Below are 20,214 nucleotides of genomic sequence, written 5' to 3' on the forward strand. Positions count from 1 at the left end.
AGCCCAAGCTCTGCTACCCAGCAGTGGTACCCACTAGTGATCAAGACTCAGTTTCCCCTTCTGAACACAGTCCCTTCCAGCTGACTGTCTGGGGACGCATCTCTGCTCAGTGCTCCCTGAGTTCCTCTGCCCAGGGCTCTGGGGCTGGGTGTCCGAGGCAGCCCTCCCACTAGCAGAGAAAGTTCCCGTGCATTCAGCCAGCTCCTGCCGCTTCCTAACGCCCTCATGGGGGATTCCCAGACCTGTGGCCCTGGGAGAGCAAATGCAGACACCCAGCCTGGATCTACCCCCCAGAGACTATGGTGATTGCCTGTTTCATTTTCAAAAAAATAAGACATGGGGTCTTGCTGTGTTGCTCAGGCTGGTGTGCAGTGGCAATTCACAGTAGCTATCCCACCACTGATCAGTGTAGGAGTTTTGACCTGCTCCATTTCCAACCTGAGCTGACTCATCCCTCCTTAGGCAGCCTGGCGGTCCCCTGCTCCCAGGAGGTCACCACATTGATGCCCACTTGGTGTGGACACGGGAGGGGCAGGGTGCACCACAGCCCAGAACTTCTGGACTCCCAAGTAGCTGGGACTACATACATGTGCCACTGCACCTGGCAACTTTGGTAATTTTTTTTTTTAGATAGAATCTTGCTCTGTCACCCTGGGTAGAGTGCAGTGGTGTCATCACAGCTCACTGCAACCTCAAACTCCCGGGCACAAGCGATCCTCCTGCCTCAGCCTCCCAAGTAGCTGGGACTACAGGCATGCGCCACCATGCCTGGCTAATTTTTCTATTTTTAGTAGAGACGGGGTCTTGCTCTTGCTCTGGCTGGTCTCAAACTCCTGAGCTCAAGTAGACCTCTCGCCTTGGCCTGCCATAGTGCTAGGATTACAGGCGTGAGACACAACTCTCGGCCAACTTTGGTAATTTTTAAAAGCCTTTCAAGTGATTCAAATGTGCACCAGGGTTGAGACCCCCTGGCCACTCCCAGCCCCTCCAAGCGGACTCAGGCTTTTAACCCAGCCCCAGTTCCCTCCTCCAGGCCATTCCTGACTTGCCACCTTCAGCCTGTCCTATGTGCCATCCCTCCAGGGGAGGGTCCCCTCCTCTTTGCCTCTCCACCTTCCCAGAACTGCATTTTTCCAAGTGTGGTTCAAGTGTCTCTTCAGCAACCTGGGCCGTCTCTCCAGGAGGGCAGGAGAATTCTCTTCGGTGAACCAGGGGATAGGGAACAGCGGCCCGAGATGGGGTCACTGAGGCAGGCAGCACATTGAAGGCCATGTGGAGGGTCCAATGTCAGGCATCAGGAAGCCAGAGGAGGGTTTTAGGCAAGGAAATAACATGATCCCACACATGTGTTGAAGATGCTTCTGGTTCCTGAGTGCAGAGGATGGGGGCGGGGCCGAGCCAGTGCCCTGGGCTTATTATCTATTTAACCCTTTCCACCACCACCCCCGCCCCACCCCCCAGCTCCAGGCCTGCATGGGAGCTGCTGTCCTTGGGAACCAGGAAGAATGGAGCAGGCTTTCTTCCCAGTGTGGCCAGTAGGGCTGACAGCTGAATGTGGGGAGGGGGTGGCGAGTGACAAATGCTAACAATGAGAATCCATTCCAGCCTCCCAATGGGCAGAGACCATCTGGACAGAGCCAGAGGCCACTGAGGGGATGTCCCTCGTCCCTCGGTGGGGAAGAAGCTGGCTCCAGCCACTTCAGAGAGAGGCTTCAGAAACCCAAGGAGCACTCGCCTGGTGTCATTCAAAGCAACATTAAAAATTGAAGGGTGCCAAATGAATGGATGGGAAGTGTTAGCAGACCTGCGAGGGTTTTCCCCCAGATAAAAGCAATGGAAAGAGGAAGAGAGAAACGGAGGTGAGGGAGGGAGGGGGCAGCGAGAGGGAAGAGGAAGAAAGGAGGATGGGAGGGAGGGGGGGAGGGTCTCAGAGCTTCCGAGTTTACAGGAAGAAAGGGGGAAGCAGGCAGAGAAGAACAAAAAGGCGAAGTTGAAGTTCTTTGCTTCCAAGTGGAGGCCACTCCAGCCCTTGGGAAAGCGGCTTGTGGGCAGCGTGGGGACAGTCTCGGCGCCGTCCCCCGGTCCCTGCTCTGCACGTTAAGTCCCTCTTCTGCCCCAGAGCAGCCCAACCCCGCCGCCCTCGGATGCATGGAACTTCCCAAGGCCGGGAAACGCTGGCGCCGGCTGCCCGGGGCCCTCAACCGGCTTCACGCTTTGCCGTCGCCCTTGAAATTCTTACCAATTTTCAAACATGGGGCCTGCATTTTCATTTTGCCTGGCCCTGAAAATTCTGTAGCCAGTCCCGGCTGACCTTTCCAGAGGACATTGTTGCTAGAAAGGCGGGTGCAGGAAGGCAGTGGGCCGGCTCCAGCTGCTGATGGCTGTTTGCTATCCAAATACACGTCCCAGAGTTGTTGACTCAGCCACCAGGCATTAGGAAGCACCGGGCTTCCCGCCCCAGCTGGAGAGCCGGGCCTGACTCAGATGAGATGCGTGAGGAGCCCTGTGCGTGCGAGCTGGAAAGTGTCATCTTTCAAGAAGCCATGAGGGTTTGCCAGACACTAGGCACAAAATGGTCCTGCCCTCTACCCTGCACATGAAAAAGCATGGGCCATGCTAAGGCCCAAAAGCCAGCCTGCTGACACCCACCTGGCCTGGGAGACCCGCCTTCTGCAGTCACCGCCTCCCCGGCCCCCCGCACAGGCTGCAGGGGCCTGTCCACATCTGCGAGCTGATGGGCTCATCTGCTCAGATGCCCCTGCTGTGGGAGCCGGGCGGCCCATGCGGAGCCAGGGCAGGAAGCCACAGCTCATCACTGGCACCCCGCAGCCAGGAAGCCAAGACCATGGCCTGGGTCTCCACCCCACACCATTCACCAGGGCAACCGTGTGGCTGCCAAGTCTCCACGTGAAGTGGCGAGGCAGATCCAGCTGGACACCATGGCCACAGGCCTGTGCCCAGCCCAGCCTAGCAGCCTGCCCTCCACAAGCAGCGCCCCCCCCCCACCTGGTTCTTCACTCAAGGGACGCTAGAATCCCAGCACTGCATGGGCCTCTTCCCCTTGCCAGACCGCCCCTCTGAGGACCAGAGGCGGAGGCCCTGCAGGCTCCTCTTCCACCAGCAGGAACACCCGGGAGGGCGCTCACAGCATCCTCTCCGAAGGCTTGCAACTCAAAGAATCCAAATCTCTCAGGCCCAACCTGGGCGTGACTTTAAAGAGAACTAAGTCCCCCGCAGGTGCCAGGTGTGCAAAGGAAATGCACCTGCAGGCAAAACTGGAGGCAGCTGGAAACCGGGTGCCCCACCCACAGCCAGAACGCTACAGGCTCGGAGGCCTGCAAGAGCGTCCTGGACCCCAGGGTAGCAGGAGGGCAGACAGACCCCGCAGAAGGGGCGAGGAGAACAAGCCGGCGAGGCAGAGGGGAGGCCGGAGAGGAGGTCCAGCCGCGCTGCCCGGCTTCCCTCACTGCTGGGCAGGGCCCGCCAGGAGCCGAGTTAATCAGCAGGAAACTGAGATGGCTGTTTCCTGACAATCCCACCACTGCCACCGCCACCGCCACACGGACACACACACACACACACACACACACACACACACACAGGAATTTGTAAATAGGGAGGGCAGCTGGCAACTTCCTGGGGACACACAATGCAATCCACTTTTTCAAATAATGTAGACAAAACAACACAGAGAATCTTCCCTTTCCTGCGCGCAGACAGACCACGTGCAGAGCCTTTTGCATGTGCTATCTCGTTTACGTCTGGCACAAGGACCCCTCCAGGAGTGACTGTCACTCCCCTGCTTTCTAAACTGGGAGGCACAGAGAAGGAAAGTCAGTAGACCCAGCTGGGAGTGCCCAAGTTTTCAGACCCAGGGCTGGCAGCACTTAGAAAGCTGTCTCTTAAAGGACCTCGCTCTACCTTAGATCAATGAATCTCTCCCCTAGGCTCGGTGGCCAGAGTTCAAAGGGAGTCTAAGGTCAGACTCTGGAGGGCAGGGTGGGGGTGCGAGATCTCTGCCTCCCCCTGGCTCTTCTCCCACTTTCCACCTCTAAAGCTTGCAAGCAGCCTGCCACTGCAAACTCTCACCACTTCCAACATCTCCAACATCTCCAGTGCTCCTCCAACTCCCTGCAGTGAAGGGTCAGTTTTATTTATCCTAATCTTTTGAAGACCTGACACCAACAAGCAGCCCTTGGCCCTGAGACCTGCCACATGAGGTCAAAGGTGGCCATACAGATGTCCACACCTGTTCAAGATGCGGCCACCAATCACCCCCTTAGACATCACGGCAATGCCAAACAGTACAAGTTTCTGAACAACACTCTCAGTTTCTGTTCCTAAGCTCTTCAGTAACTAATGGGTAACAGCGTGCGGAACTTTCGAGCGGCACGGGACTAAGAAGGTATGAGAGTGTTCATAAATTAAAGAATTTTCAATGCAGAACATATATTTCCTTTCAAATGAAAATTCTAGTCACAGGTGAGAATACCTCAAATTTTCCCTTTCTTAATATTTCAAACACCCACTTCTTTTTTTTTTTTTAGAGACAGTCTCAAATTTTTGTTGCCTGGGCATGAGGGCAGTGGCATGATTATAGCTCATTGCAACCTCTAACTCCTGGGCTCAAGGGATCCTCTTGCCTTAGCCGTCTAAGTAGCTGGGACTACAGGTGCCCTGCTAATTTTTCTATTTTTTGTGGAGACGAGGTCTTGCTATGTTGCTCAGGCTGCTCTTGAACTCCTGGCTTCAAGCGATCCATCTGCCTCAGCCTCCCAGAGTGCTAAGATTACAGGTGTGAGACATCACATCACACCCAACCTGAGCATTCTTTTTTTTTTTTTTTTTAGACAGAGTCTCACTTTGTTGCCCAGGCTAGGGTGAGTGCCATGGCGTCAGCCTAGCTCACAGCAACCTCAATCTCCTGTGCTCAAGCAATCCTGTTGCCTCAGCCTAGCATGTGCCACCATGCCTGGCTAATTTTTTCTATATATATTAGTTGGCCAATCAATTTCTTTTCTATTTATAGTAGAGACGGGGGTCTCACTCTTGCTCAAGCTGGTTTCGAACTCCTGACCTCGAGCGATCCTCCTGCCTCGGCCTCCCAGAGTGCTAGGATTACAGGCGTGAGCCACCACGCCCAGCCTGAGCATTCTTAATTGTCACTTTTTAGGTAGCATTTAATTTTCCAGGATCATCTCGTCTGCCTCTCTTCTCTCTTAAAACCCATTTTAAGAAAATAGTGCTTTTAAGTTTCTTAAGTGTTCTTGGAATTTACATTCAACTACATGTGGCCTGCCGAGCTCCATGGAGCTGAGGTTTAAAACAAACGTTCTGTCAATGAGAAATTCACAAATGCTCAGTGTACAGTATAAAGTTAGCAATTCTTAACCATGTTCATAGCTCCGCTGGATTCCTCTAGATGAAAATGGGCTTTGGTTTATACTAGCCCAAGCATCTGCAGTTTTAATCTCAGAAGAAAGCGGCCACCAGAACAGGTCCCAGTTGGGCCAAGTTGGCCATGACAACGCCGGCACCTAGGAACCACCTAGGGTATTTTAAGTTGCAGACTCATTGGTCCCGCCCAGATGCAGTGGATTCTGGGCTGGGCCCAGGGAACCGCATTTCAACAAGCTCCCCAAGAGGGAATATTAAATGCACTGAATATGTCCCCACTACATAAGAACCAGGAGTGATGGGATGTGACCGGTGGCTCAGGAAGTTTGGTCTTGGGAAAGCAAAACAAGTCCAAACAAAAGCAATTGGGTTTATTCCACTGGGGCAGGTGCTGTGTAAAGACCAGGCCTTGAAAGACCAGAGTTCTAGTTTTTTTTTTTTTTTTTTGAGACAGGGTCTCACTTTGTTGCCCAGGCTAGAGTGAGTGCCGTGGCATCAGCCTAGCTCACAGCAACCTCAATCTCCTGGGCTCAAGCGATCCTCCTGCCTCAGCCTCCCAAGTAGCTGGGATGACAGGCATGGGCCACCATGCCCAGCTAATTTTTCTATATATATTTTAGTTGGCCAATTAATTTCTTTGTATTTATAGTAGAGACGTGGTCTCGCTCTTGCTCAGGCTGGTTTCTAACTCCTGACCTCGAGCAATCCGCCCGCCTGGGCCTCCCAGAGTGCTAGGATCACAGGCGTGAGCCACCACGCCCGGTCCAGAGTTCTAGTTTTTAAGAACTTTCAATGTGTCCTTAGGCGAGTCACTTATCCTCTGTAGTCATCGACTCCCTCAAAGGAGATAGCAAGGTGAGAGAGCACTGCTTTTCAAATAAGAATCACTTGGGGATCTTGTTAAAAACGCAGATTCTGCCCGGTGCACAGTAGTCGCAGCTACTCAGCCTGGTCAACAAAGTGAGACCCTGTCTCTTAAAAAAAAATGCAGATTCTGGTTCAGAAGGTCTGGGGTGCTCTGAGACACACTGCATTTCTAACAAGCTCTCAGGTGCCGCCGCACCCTTGACCCCCCCCAGGGTGCATGTCAATCCCCAGAGTCTACGATGAGTTACTACACGCACACGGCTACGTGTTCTCTTTCATTCAGTTCAATGTGTTATTGCATTCATGACCATCATTCTAATTCACGAACAAAACCATCATTGCCAACTATTGGGTCCACAACCTCATAAGCTGAGTCTAAGCCACCAATTCCAAAGTTTATTTTAAAAAAGGAAAAGCCATTTCATTTAATGTTGGTATCCTTTTGTTACTAAACAACACAACACGTGCTGCTTATTTATTTATTTATTTTAGAGACAGCCTCTTCACTCTGTTGCCCAGGCTGGAGTGGTGCAGTGGTACCATCATAGCTCATCACAGCTCATCCTCCTGCCTCTGCCTCCGGAGTAGCTGGGACTACAGGCACCACCACACCTAGCCAATCTTCTGTAGAGACGGGGGTCTCACTATGTTGCCCAGGCTGGTCTCAAAGTCTTGGTCTCAAATGATCCTCCCGCCTCAGCCACCCAAAGCACTAGGATTACAGGCATGAGCCACTGCACCTGGCCCCAAAAGCAAATGTTTAAAAATCTGCAATAACCCTCTTTGCAGCACTTTGTACTTGTAGAAATATACCCCTTTCCTGCTGAGTACATGTGATCGTCCCACTGGGAAAGTGGCCTCACGTTCCCCACTCAGCTGGGCCTGCCTGGTGTCCCCATGCCCTACTGGTTAACTAACACTCTGGGAGCATATGTCCAGAGAGTGCAGCTGGGGCCTGGCACATAGTAAGTGCTCAACTAATGCCAGCTGTTGCTGTTCATAGATAAGGAAATTGAAGTCCAGAAGGCTTGTAATTTGCTCAAAGTCAAGTTCTTAGCAAAACCGAGACTTGCTGTGGAACCCATACATTTATCCCCCGTGCCTCAGTTTCCCCATCTATAAAATGGAAATGATAACAGTTGCTAATTCTTATGATTGCTGTGAATATTAAATGCGAGAATTCCATAAATGCACTCAGCCTGGCCTCCAGTAAGCACTCAATAATTAACTGCTCATATGGTCATTAGTATCAAGCCTGAAAGACTAAAAATGACAAAAATCCACTCCCATCTGAGCTGGAGTCTGCTTATTCCCCACGGTTCGTATTGGCGCTAACTGCCCGTGACGGTGAACCGCTAGAAAGGTCCCTACACCTTGCTGGGGCCTTTCAGACTGGACCAGGGGAGCTCACCAGGCTAAATCCCCCAGCCCCCAACACACACCTGGCCTGTGCTCCCCCTCTGGGGGCCCAGGGGGGGACCCTCTGAAACCTGTTCCTGGGCCAAACCTCTCTGAGAAGCTTCCCAGTGGGCACTCGTTCAACATTAATTCATTGGGGTTTTTTTTGTTTTTGTTTTTGTTTTTTTTTGAGACAGAGTCTCGCTTTGTTGCCCAGGCTAGAGTGAGTGCCGTGGCGTCAGCCTAGCTCACAGCAACCTCAAACTCCTGGGCTCGAGTGATCCTTCTGCCTCAGCCTCCCGGGTAGCTGGGACTACAGGCATGCGCCACCATGCCCGGCTAATTTTTTTATATATATATCAGTTGGCCAATTAATTTCTTTCTATTTATAGTAGAGACAGGGTCTCGCTCTTGCTCAGGCTGGTTTTGAACTCCTGACCTTGAGCAATCCGCCCGCCTCGGCCTCCCAAGAGCTAGGATTACAGGCGTGAGCCACAGCGCCCGGCCTGTTTTTTTTTTTTGAGACAGTCTCACTCTGTTGCCCAGGCTAGAGTGAGTGCCGTGGCGTCGGCCTAGCTCACAGCAACCTCAAACTCCTGGGCTCAAGCAATCCTGCTGCCTCAGCCTCCCAAATAGCTGGGACTACAGGCATGAGCCACCATGCCCAGCTAATTTTTTTCTATATATATTAGTTGGCCAATTAATTTCTTTCTATTTATAGTAGAGACGGGGTCTTGCTCTTGCTCAGGCTGGTTTTGAACTTCTGACTTGAGCAATCTGCCCGCCTCGGCCTCCCAGAGTGCTAGGATTATAGGCGTGAGCCACCGCGCCCGGCCTCAACAGGAATTTATTATGTCCATAATGTGCCAGGCATGAGGATAGGTATTAGGAAATAAAACAACAGCAATAAACAAGTGCACAGCCTTTCCTTGCCATGAGCTTATAAAACTATAAAGTGGGTATAAATTGCTTTTTTTTTAATTAAAATTTTCCATTATAAAATTAATAAGCCAGGCACGGTGGCTCACACTTATAATCCTGGCACCCTGGGAGGCTAAGGTGGGAGGATCACTTGAGGCCAGGACTTTGAAACCAGCCTGAGTAACACAGTGAGACGTTGTCTCTACCAAAACGAAAAATAATAATAAGAAAATTAGCCAGGATTCCCATCTACTTGAAGGCTGAGGCAGGAAGATTGCATGAGCCCAGGAGTTCAAGGCTGCAGGGAGCTAGGATGGCACTACTGCACTCTGGCCTGGGCAACAGAGCAAGACCCTATCTCTAAAAAAATACAATTAATAAAACCACCAATTGCAAAGAGTTTGAAAAAGATGTAAGAGTAAAAAATTAATACTCTCACCCTAACAAAACCACTTCTTATGTATTTCCTCTTGGTCTCCTTCATGCATGTTCTGTCTTTTCATGGTTTTGAGCATGGTGTACACAATCTGGGGTCCTGTTTGTTCTCCTTTACCTGGATGCCACAGGAATTTTCCATGTTGCACATCCAACAGTCCACGTTCATAGCCACGGGCTACCCACACAGGTCGCCGTTTGCCTGCTCACTCTCACACGGGGGGACATGCGATGGCTTCCAATCTGCCCACAGATGACCTCTCAATCATCTTCACGGATCCGTGCACAGAGAAGACAAAGCGAAGAGGCAAATGGCATGTAATCTGATGGTGTCAGAAGGGCCTGGGCTGAATAATGACACTGTGTGAACTTGAGCAAGCTGCTTAACCTCTGTGAACCTCAATTTTCCATAAAATGGGCTCAATACCACCTCCATAGAGGTGTGGAGAGGATCAAACAGGGCACCACTGGTAAAACTCCCAACGCAGGACCTGATGCACTTTCTTTTTTTTTTTTTTTTTTTTTATTTTTTTTAAATTTTTTTTTTTTTTTTTTTGAGACAGAGTCTCGCTTTGTTGTCCAGGCTAGAGTGAGTGCCGTGGCGTCAGCCTAGCTCACAGCAACCTCAAACTCCTGGGCTCGAGTGATCCTACTGCCTCAGCCTCCCAGGTAGCTGGGACTACAGGCATGCGCCACCATGCCCGGCTAATTTTTTATATATATATCAGTTGGCCAATTAATTTCTTTCTATTTATAGTAGAGACGGGGTCTCGCTCTTGCTCAGGCTGGTTTTGAACTCCTGACCTTGAGCAATCCGCCCGCCTCGGCCTCCCAAGAGCTAGGATTACAGGCGTGAGCCACAGCGCCCGGCCGCACTTTCTTTTCTCTTACACATCAGGTGGTCATGACTGTGACTCCCAAATGCCTCCTCAATGACTGGGACAAGCCGCAGAGACACCCCTGGAGCATGGTGTGGCAGCTTCCCACACCCTCCTCTGCACAGACTGCTAAATTCTGGGTGACTTAGGATTCATATGCTCAAGTATTCAGGACAGAAGTGATACGCATTCTGCAACGTTCTTCAAAATGGTTCAGGAAAAACATATATCCGTGTACAGATGGAGCAAATATGGCAAATGTTAGCATCTGTTATATCTAGGCCATGGGTATATGGGTATTTACTGTAATACTCCTTCAACTTTTCTAAATATTTGGAATTTTTTCATAAAGTCTTTAAAAATACTCTTGCTAATTTAAAAGGTAAAAAAACGTATCGTACTTTAAAAACTGGCATTGCGTTCATTTATTTATTTAACAAATACTAGTTCAATACTGTCCACAAATATTAACCCAATATAGTATCTATCAAGCAGAGGGTCGAGCTGGTCCCTAACCTCGGGGACATACCATTCAGCATTCTCTTCAGGTCAGGCATTTATTTGCAAATTATACTGTCTGTCCACATTGTCTTCCAAGTTTAAATCTTGCTTTAAAAAACAATGTATATAGGATCTTGGTAGAATTAAATTATCAACCCTTTATGTATCTAATTTATCATAAAATCTTTTCCCCTAGGCTCTCACTTGTTTGGTAGACTACATAGAGAAGTCATAATTTTCTAATGTAGTCAAATCTTTTTAATTTTTTGATGAATTTTTCTTTTTCTTTTTCTTTTTTTTTTTGAGACAGAGTCTCTCGCTTTGTTGCGCAGGCTACCAGGCTAGAGTGAGTGCCGTGGCGTCAGCCTAGCTCACAGCAACCTCAAACTCCTGGGCTCAAGCAATCCTCCTGCCTCAGCCTCCCGAGTAGCTGGGACTATAGGCATGCGCCACCATGCCCGGCTAATTTTTTGTATATATTTTTAGTTGGCCAATTAATTTCTTTGTATTTGTAGTAGAGACGGGGTCTCCCTCAGGCTGGTTTCGAATTCCTGACCTCGAGCAATCCACCCGCCTCGGCCTCCCAGAGTGCTAGGATTACAGGCGTGAGCCACTGTGCTGGCCTTTTGATGACTTTTTCTATTGGTTCTAATCTTTGGAAATCAACCTTTAGCTCAAAATTTGGTATTGATTAAATTACGCTTACCATTGCTTTTACTCTTTCTGTATGATATTTACATATTACTGTTTCAGTATTATTGTGTTGACCAAAATTTTAAAAGCAATGTTAAATAACGATGGTGATGGCAGGCCTCGGGATTTTGTTACTGGCTTTAACAGGAATGCCTCTGGCGTTTAACTGTTAATTATAGCACTGGCTACTGGTTTGAAACAGATATTCTTTTTTTTTTTTTTTTTTTTTATTGACTCAGGCCTGGAAAATGGATGAAACAGATATTCTTGATCATGCTAAGAATACACCCTTCTAAAAAAAAAAAAAAAAAAAAAAAGAATACACCCTTCTATTCCTTCTTTGGTGTATTGATTAGGTAGACCTGGTTGTTCAATTTAATCACCTTCCCCTTGTATATTTTGGAAATAATACAGTCTTACCTCTTTAACTCATTAGCATGAAGTTGTTACTATATTAAGCTTTTCTGATATTGACTGTTCTTCCCTCCTGCCCCACTGGGTTATGGAGGATGACTTGTTTAGTACATTATTGAATTCTATTTCCTTACCTAGCATTTTCATTTATTAATATGGTCTCTTCGCCATGTTTAATATCAGGCTTACTCTGCTTTGTAGAATGAATTGGAGAGCTCTCCATCTTTTGCTAAGCCATGGAATAGCTTAACGTTATCAGTATTATCAAATTCAAAATAATTAACTAGCAAAAACACTTGGGACCAGTGTCTTCTTTGGGTACAGGGGCAGTACTTTGATAAGGATTGCAAAATTTTTTTCTCAATTAGCAACATATACGTTTTCAGAAAAGCATGCATTTAATTGAGATTTTGAAATTATGCCTATTACTGTGCATAAATTTTCTATTATTTTAAAATCTCCTCTATATCTACTGCAATATCCTATTTCTCATTCTCATTATTTTTCTCATTTCTCCCTTTTATTTCTCAAATAGATTTGCCAGAGGTTAGTCTACTGTTTGTTTAAAAACAGAATCAGCTCTTGGATATATTTGCTAATTTTACTGTGTTTCTGTTTTCTAATTCATTTATTTCTGCCTTTATCTTTACTATTTTTTTCCTCCTGTTTTCCTTAGGGGCTGTTTTTATTCTTTTTTTCTAAGAGCTCAGGCTGAATGCTTGGTTTATTCTCTCTTTCTCTCTCCCTTTTTAATAATAAAAGCATTTAAGCCTATGAGAATAGTGCCAGCTGTCTCCCATAGGTTTGGTTATGTGGCGTTCTGATTTTCAATGCTTTCTAAATATTTGTCACTATATTCTTTATTTCTTCCTTGACCCAATGGCAATTTAAGAGCGTGCTTTACAATTTTTCAAGTGGTGAGTTTTCGTTTTCGTTTGTTTAAATTTACAAGATTTTGGCGAGGTTTACTGCATGGTGATCAAAGGACTCCCCGACTGGCAGAATTTCTGTTTTGGGTAGCATGTGAGTTCTTGCAGTTGGTTACTGGTAGCTGACAGAAATGTTTGCAAAGCATATGCTCACTTGCAAAGCCCATGTGCTTTTTTTAAAGTTTTTGTTTGCCATAATGTTATGTCAAATGAGAAAGGATATAAAGTTCAATGTGCTTATAACCGTGTTCAAAACACAATATATTTACATATATGCATGGAAAAAGACTATGAGGAAATACACAGAAGTACTAAATAGTGTTGGGAATTTCCAATTTGTGAGATGAGTAATTTTTACTTTCTTTACCCTTTTCTGTTCTTATCAAATTTTTTACAGAACCACGAGGTTGCCTATTTTAATAATAAGATTTATTTAAATAGTTTATTTGTCCAAGGCTTGGTAACAGAAATGCTCTGCTATTGGAACCATGTTTCAGCAAGGTTCCCCCTGGCAAGAGAGTTAAGAAATCCACCAAGAAAGATTTGAGGAATAATCTAATTTGGATCCAAATAAGCATTTGACACCTGGAGACTATGGCCCCGTGAGGGACTCCCTGTCACTCTGGCTCTAGAGGTCCCCTCTGGAGGAGGAAACTGATTCCCAGGGCACCAGAAGAACCACCCTCATTCCTCCATGTCCCCCACTCTCAAATGAGCTCCCCGCTTGCTGGGATGGCTGAGTTTACCCTCACAGGGAAAAGACAGGTATATGAAAAACTGAAATCCAATCACTGCAACTGATCCGTGCAGGCTTTTATTTTCTTTCTTCCTCAACATGATCTCTAAGGCCCACTCAAAAAACTGCATTTCCAACCCAAGGTCAGCTGAGAGAGACCAACTGAATTCAGAGGAACTCCGGCCAAACCCCCAGCGTGGGCCCTTGCAAATGGAAAAGGTGGCTGATGTTCTTCTCAGATGTTCTACCAGCTTCTGCCACCCACCCCAACACCGGCAGCTCTGGAGAGGAGGTGGCCAAAAACCCCAGGGAGATCCAGAAGCCTGCTCCCTGACTGCCCACCCCGAGACGAAACAGGCGCAGGTGGAGGGCAAGGCGAAAGGGATGAGAAAGGAGGAGAAGGAGAGGGGGCGTGGCAGGTGTTCCAGGAGCCAGCTGGTTCCTGGGGGACCCATCAATCCACAAGCACGTGACCAGCGAATGCCCAGCCCAGGCGCCATGGCCCTGGAGCCACCTGGCCTCCTTCCCCTGACGTTTACTGCCCTTAATGGGAGTCATCTTGCACCGGGGTCTTCCTCCTGTTTCTCTGCCCTCTGTCCTCGCTGAGCTGAACCCTCTGCACTAGCCAGCGGCGGGGAGAAGGGAGAGAAGCGTGCCCAGGAGGAAGGGGCACAGGCGGGCCAACAGCCGTCTCAGCCGGCATCCAATGAGTCCCCTGCCCAGTCTGCTGGGGAGTTTGGGTCCACCAGAGTCAAGGGGTGGAAGACACTCATAGAAAGTCTGGGGAAAAGAATCCTGACCGCAGTGTCCTTTTCTTCGGGGAATGTATTAAGATGGCCAATCAAATATGGCAAGGGCCGAAAGCAGTATAGTGGCAGGCAGAGACGCTGGTGTGCCCAGTGCCCCAGTGGAGCCTCCTGTCTCCCGGGCACACTCCCCACCTGGGCATGGCTTAGGTAAGGGGCGTGGAGGAGGGTCACATCATGCTGCCAGGGAAAAGAACCACAGACATCCTTTCTCTATAAACCTGGCCACCTGTCCCCCATGGCTTCCTATGTCCAGGCAGAGCCCCACGCACCACCTGGGTGTTCCAGGTAGTGACCTTCAAGCATGTTTACACTCAAACCTGATGACACCTACAGGCACCAGCTTCTCACCCTCTGCTCCACGAAGTGTCTACACAGTGTGTTGAACCTCCAGTTACAAAGCAGCCAAGAACTTGCGGCCATCACTCTTAAGAATGTTCCCTAGAGAAGGCGCACTCCCAGTGTGTCAGCCAGCAGGAGTACTTGTGCAGGGAGAATTGGAGTGAGCAAGTGTTTCAGCTCTAATTTTTACCTCCAATTTACCAGGCTCTCCAGGGGCTCATGATCCACCTCTGTATCTCCTGCTTTACTTTTCTGGTGGGTGCTAGGAGTTGGGTGAGAGTGGGTCAATGGATGGAGTGTGATCTTTGGACTCAGTGACATCTGGTTCAAATCCCACTACCATCCCTTGTAGGTGGTGAGGCCTTGGGAAAGCAGCCACCTTTATGACCCTCAATTTCCCTATCTCTAAAATGGGTACAGGAATCCTTCTTCTCATTCAGTCATTGAATTAAAAGAGTCTGGCCCAGTATCTGGCCTATAGCAGGTGCTCAAATAACATCGGCTCTCCTTATCTTCCCCCTGCCAGGACTGGAGGGATCCCAGCCTCAAGATGTCATGCACTCACGCAACATTTCAAAAGAGCTTCTTCCTACAGTCTCAAATGGATTCCGTGTAACTATAAATATGTATTAAGAACACGCCCCAGTGGAAAAATTTTACTTGGGGTTATTTCTCAGTGAGTTTTACAAAACACAATCAAGCATATAAAATGTACTTTTGTAAATTATCTACAAACAGCTGGTGCAAAGCAGAAATTCTAGGTGAAATGAGAAGGAATTCAAGCAAAAGTGCCACATTTATTCCCCAGAGGGGTTTCTCAGCTCTCAGGGCAACTTTTCCGAGAGGACTTCCCCACATGGACTTACAACAACAACAACACAGGCCCCAAGTCCCCGGGTTATGCCGAGTGCTCTGTCATGCGTCTCTTTGCTCAGAACCCCCGGGTGCCCCCCACCCCTGGATGAAGTCTGAGCCTTCTGACACATTCTCGGTGGCCCCTACCTCCCGCCATCCCCCTGCAGCAGACCACCTCTGACTCCTCACGTGTGGCCTGTGCTGCCTCTGCATGCTTTAGTCCCCCACGCTACCCTCGTTTGCTGAGACTCTGCTAAACACCACCTCCACCACCGGTCTCCCCTACACCCACCCGTGCCCCCAACACATTCTCACATGTGTATATACCATATCTAGCACCTTTTCTGGATTGGGGGCTTGCTGCGGAAGGAGACCATCTCCTTCACCTTTCTGTCATAGAGTTGGGACGTGGTAGGTAACTTAGTACATCTCTGCAGATTCAATGAAGGAATGAATGAAGAAATGACAAGGGGAGGCTTGTTTTTTTTTTTTTTTTTTTTTGAGACAGAGTCTCACTCTGTTGCTCGGGCTAGAGTGCCATGGCATCACCCTAGCTCACAGCAACCTCCAACTCCTGGGCTCAAGCGATCCTCCTGCCTCAGCCTCCCGAGTAGCTGGGACTCCACGCATGCGCCACCATGCCTGGCTAGTTTTTTTCTATATATTTTTAGTTGGCCAATTAATTTCTTTCTATTTTTAGTAGAGACAGGGGTCTCGCTCTTGCTCAGGCTGGTCTCGAACCCCTGACCTTGAACAATCCTCCCGCCTCGGCCTCCCAGAGTGATAGGATTATAGGCGTGAGCCACCACGCCCAGCCTAGGGGGAGATTTTTAAGAGAACAGAGAATTCAGGATGGTGCAGACCTCTCTCCTGAAGTCACAGCCCTGTAGTCCCCAGGCGATAACGAGAACCATGCATTACATAAGCACAGAGCACAGCTCACAAAAAGTAGGCTCGTGAGCCCATTTCACAGGATGTGACGCCAAGACTCAGGGTGCTGTGGCTCATCAGGGCTGAGACGATAAGCTCAGACTGGCAGGCGCGGCTCCTATGGTCCCGAGTCCTGTGACTTGATGGTGAGGTTGTCCCCTTGCCCCTGAGCCCACTTCTGTGGGGACCTTTTCGCTCTGCACCTGCCTGTGGGGAGAAGAGTGGCTCTGTGTTTCTGGGATTCACGCGGATTTCTACCCTACAAAGGACGCGGCTGAGAGAGGGCTCCCCGAGGCCGAGGAGGAGCCGGGCCAGAGTCTGGGCGCACACTGGGGCAAACACTGGACTCCATCTCAAGCCACCGAGAGCCAAGACCCTCATCCTTGGACCCCACACCCCCCACACTGCTAAGCGGGGTGGGGTCTCACAGGGCACCCAAGCTACCCACCACTTGTGCCCTTGGTGGGCCCAATGCCGTTAAAAGTGGCTCTGTTTTCCCAAAATCTTAACTGGCTAAAGAAGCAAAGTGACAAGTTCCATCTGAATCTAAGGTTGCAGAATGGGGTCTGTAGCGCTGTGCCACAAATGGGGGGGCGGGATGAGGACATGCCATTCAGGGAGGAGTGGGAGGGTTGCTGATAAGAGATCTCAGCCACCATACAGATAACGGGGGCTAAAATGACAAAGGAGCCGGGAGCCGTTGCTGGCGCTTTGAGAGAAAGGAAGAGCATATTAAAATTTAAACAAAGCCCACCCCAGGGGAAACATTCAGTCTCCCTCTCCAACCTGCGCCTCTCGTTTCCAACACACAAGTCACCGGGTTCACATACACCAGATCGTCCCTCATCTCGAGGGGCTGGGGTTCTGTGTTTTTGTTTTCTGTAACCCACACGGGCAGCAGCTGGCACGCTGTGTCTCTCGGCGGGGAGGCAGCTCGGGCCTCCGCAGCCCCTGTGGCCGTGCTGGCAGGCCTGAGAAAGGTGGTGGCAGGCCGGACCGGGCCTCAGCTGGGGTGGCACTGGCTGGCGGGCGGGTGCCGGGGGGCTGGGAGCCAGAGGACGGGCAGGGAACCAGGGCAGAGCAGGCGGAGGGAAAAAGTGGTGGTGCACCCAGTCGGGGCCAGTCTGAAGGTGGACAGTGGCCTGGGGTCAGCGAAAAGGAAAGACAGACGCTAAGAAGACGGGAAGTTCTGCCATAAAGCGCTCACTGTTAAGGAGGAGGAAGAGAGAGGAAAAGGAGGAAGAGCCGGTCAGGAGCAGGAACAGGAAGGCCCAATTTAGACCAGGCAAATGCTACTTCCTCAGTCATCCCATCAAACCTCCCTCTGTTCCCCCACCAAGGCGGTGACGGGGACGAAGAACTGGGCGGCAAGGGGCTGAAAGTCTAGGCAGAGGCACTTCCCTGGCGGGAACCCTGGGCCGGAGCCTGAGGCCTGCACAGGAAATCCTCAGTTCCCTCTCACACCCCACACCCCCCAACTCCCCCCCACGCCAACCTGGCCGGGAGGCCGGCCTAGGCGCTCGCTCACGGTGGTCTCTGCAGTGAGGGCAGGATGTTTGTTTTGAGCATCCTCTTGGAAGAAAGACCAGCCTAAGTTCTCTGACAGATTCTAGAATCCTCAAAGCTAGCTCTGCCCCAGGCACTTGAGGAGGTTTTCCTGGGAGCCACAGAGCTGTCCAGCTGCCCGGGTCAGAGGAGGCAGGAGGAGGCCCAGCCTTCCAGCTCATGGCAGAGGGGCAAGGATGGGTCCAGAGGCCTTTCCCTGGCCATTTACTCTCAACCAACATGTGTGCAACATTTGGAAAGAGTGTCTTTTCAATTTTTTCTCTGAGACAGAGTCTTACTCTGTCTCCCTGGGTAGAGTGCAGTGGCATCATTGCAGCTCACAGCAACCTCAAACTCCTGGGCTGAAGCGATCCTCCTGCCTCTGCCTCCTAAGTAGCTGGGACTACAGGCATGCGCCACCATGCCCGGCTAATTTTTTTTAGTAAAGACAGGGGTCTCACTCTTTCTCAGGCTGGTCTCCAATTCCTGAGCTCAAGCAATCCACCTGCCTCGGCCTCCCAGAGTGCTAGGATTATAGGCGTGAGCCACTGTGCCTGGCCTGGAAAGTGTCTTAAAGACTCACAACCATGTTTCAAAAGAGTAAGACTTGGTATTCAGCAGAAAGGAATCAAAATACTATATGATGTTTCTGGAGGGCAATTTAACCAGCTAAATCTTTAGGATGTGTCCCTGGCCCAGTGATTCCTATCTAGAAACATATTCCAAGGAAATAATCAAGGCTCTGGGCAAAAATAGCCAAGGATGTTCACCACAGTGGTCTTTATAAGAGAGAAAAAGAGGAATCACCTAAATGTAGGTGACTGCTTAAATAAATGATGGTCCATCTGTACAAAAGAACGACGCAACTCTTTGAAGTGACTTGGAGGAGAATGTTTGACCCAATGGAAATTTTAATCATATGTTGTGAAGTAAAAGCATGAAAAAGGAAAAGAAAAAAGTAACAAGAAGGTACAAACAGTATGATCTCATCTTTTTAAATTAAAAACTATGCTGGAAGGGTATATAACATACTAAAATATTAATAATTATAGGTGTTTTTTATCTTCTTCTTTTTGCCTGCTTATATTTCCTAAATTTTCTGCAATAATCATCAACCTCCTTGTAACAACAACAACAACAACAAAAATCAATAAAAGCTATTTTCTAAAACACAAAAGGAAGAGCTCTAAGACTCAAGAGACTGTTCATTCCTTGAACATTAAAATCTGAGCTGGATTTAAAGAAAAAAAAAAATACTGGACAGGCTGGCATGGTGGCTCACACCTGTAATCCCAGCACTTTGGGAGGCCGAGGCAGGAGGATTGCTTGAGGCCAGGAGGAGGTCGAGTCAGCTTGAGTAACATAGTGAGACCCCGTCTCTAGAAAAAAGAGAAAAATGAGCCAGGCAAAGTGGTTCCAGCTACTCAGGAGGCTGAGGCAGGAGGACTGCTTGAGCCCTAGAGTCTGAGGTTGCTGTGAGCTATGACAATACCACTGCACTCTGGCCTGAGCAACAGAGTGAGACCTTGTCTCAAAAAAAAAAAAAAGAAAAGAAAACACTGGACAGACACATCTTAAAACCACCTAAGAACATTTTCAAGGACTAAGAGGTAATAAGAGGTAGTTTCCAGGAAAGAGGAATTAGAATTGTCCAGAAGGCCCCAGCGAGTGCAAGAAGGGTGAGAACCACTTGCAGGGAGCCAAATCCTCTGGAAATGTCCATGAGTTCTCAGGACTACCTTTTCTGTACAGGCCCTTCCAGTAACTGCACTGGAGCGGGGAGATGAGGCTAGCAGAGAGACCACGGTGTGAAAAGGCAAATGTCACCCTTGTCCTTGTTTAAGGAGAGGACAATGGCCATTTTCTTTAGACAGTGAATTCAAAGGGGAAGGGGCAAAAAGGGCCAGTTCCTGAGTTGAGATTTGTTCATCTAAGTGGAAATAGGGAATGAATTTTTACAACCGAGGTAACAAAACTCCAAAATAGGAGTTTGGAAGAGAAAGTCCCACAAGCTCTGTAAAGGAAGCAAAAGAACTCAGCTGATGTGAGGTTTTTCTGGATAACGAGACAGAACACAAGAAGATAACAGAGCAGAATGCTGGGGAGGGCGGTCAGAGAACCCAGGTGCGCCGGTTACAGAAGCCGGCCTTTGCTAGGAGACGCCCTAGAACCCGGGGAAGGAAAAATTCCACAGGGCATGGACTTAATTATTCAAGCGTCAGGAAAACCTGAGGAGCAATGAGGAGACGTCTGAATGTCTCCAGTCCTCTGTATGATTAAAAGCCAAAAGCTTTAAAGTCTATCTCAAATATCAAAATGCATCCATCCGGGAAACATTTACTGGGTGCTTCCTATCTATGCACGCATTCAGCAAATAACCAGGCACCGGTGGGTACAACCTTTACATGGGGACAGCACCGTGAGTTCAAGACCACCCTCACCGACTAAACAAACAAGAACGGTCAGGGTGGGTCACTAGGATGCATCCCTTGTAAAGATGCCAAGTAGCACAGTGACAGAGTGCTGGGCATGCCAGCTCGGGTCCACTTTCTACTCCCATGAGCACT

The 20,214-nt window shown here is 49.0% G+C and overlaps 1 protein-coding gene across 3 annotated transcripts in view; it reads right to left on the minus strand.

Moving 5' to 3' along the window:
* Positions 1–20,214, minus strand: part of ZNF710 (zinc finger protein 710) — a 70,394-nt gene that overhangs the window by 35,920 nt on the left and 14,260 nt on the right. The window contains exon 1 of one of the 3 annotated variants that reach the window (XM_012763311.2): positions 2,240–2,948. The exons of 1 other annotated variant lie outside the window; for it this stretch is intronic. The gene's annotated coding sequence lies outside the window, so the exon portion shown is untranslated. Of the gene's footprint in view, positions 1–2,239; positions 2,950–20,214 lie in introns of those variants that run through there. One more of the 3 variants, XM_076004749.1, reaches the window with a different exon arrangement.

Source organism: Microcebus murinus, chromosome 7 (assembly GCF_040939455.1).
Source record: "Microcebus murinus isolate Inina chromosome 7, M.murinus_Inina_mat1.0, whole genome shotgun sequence".
NCBI classification, from domain to species: Eukaryota; Metazoa; Chordata; class Mammalia; order Primates; family Cheirogaleidae; genus Microcebus; species Microcebus murinus.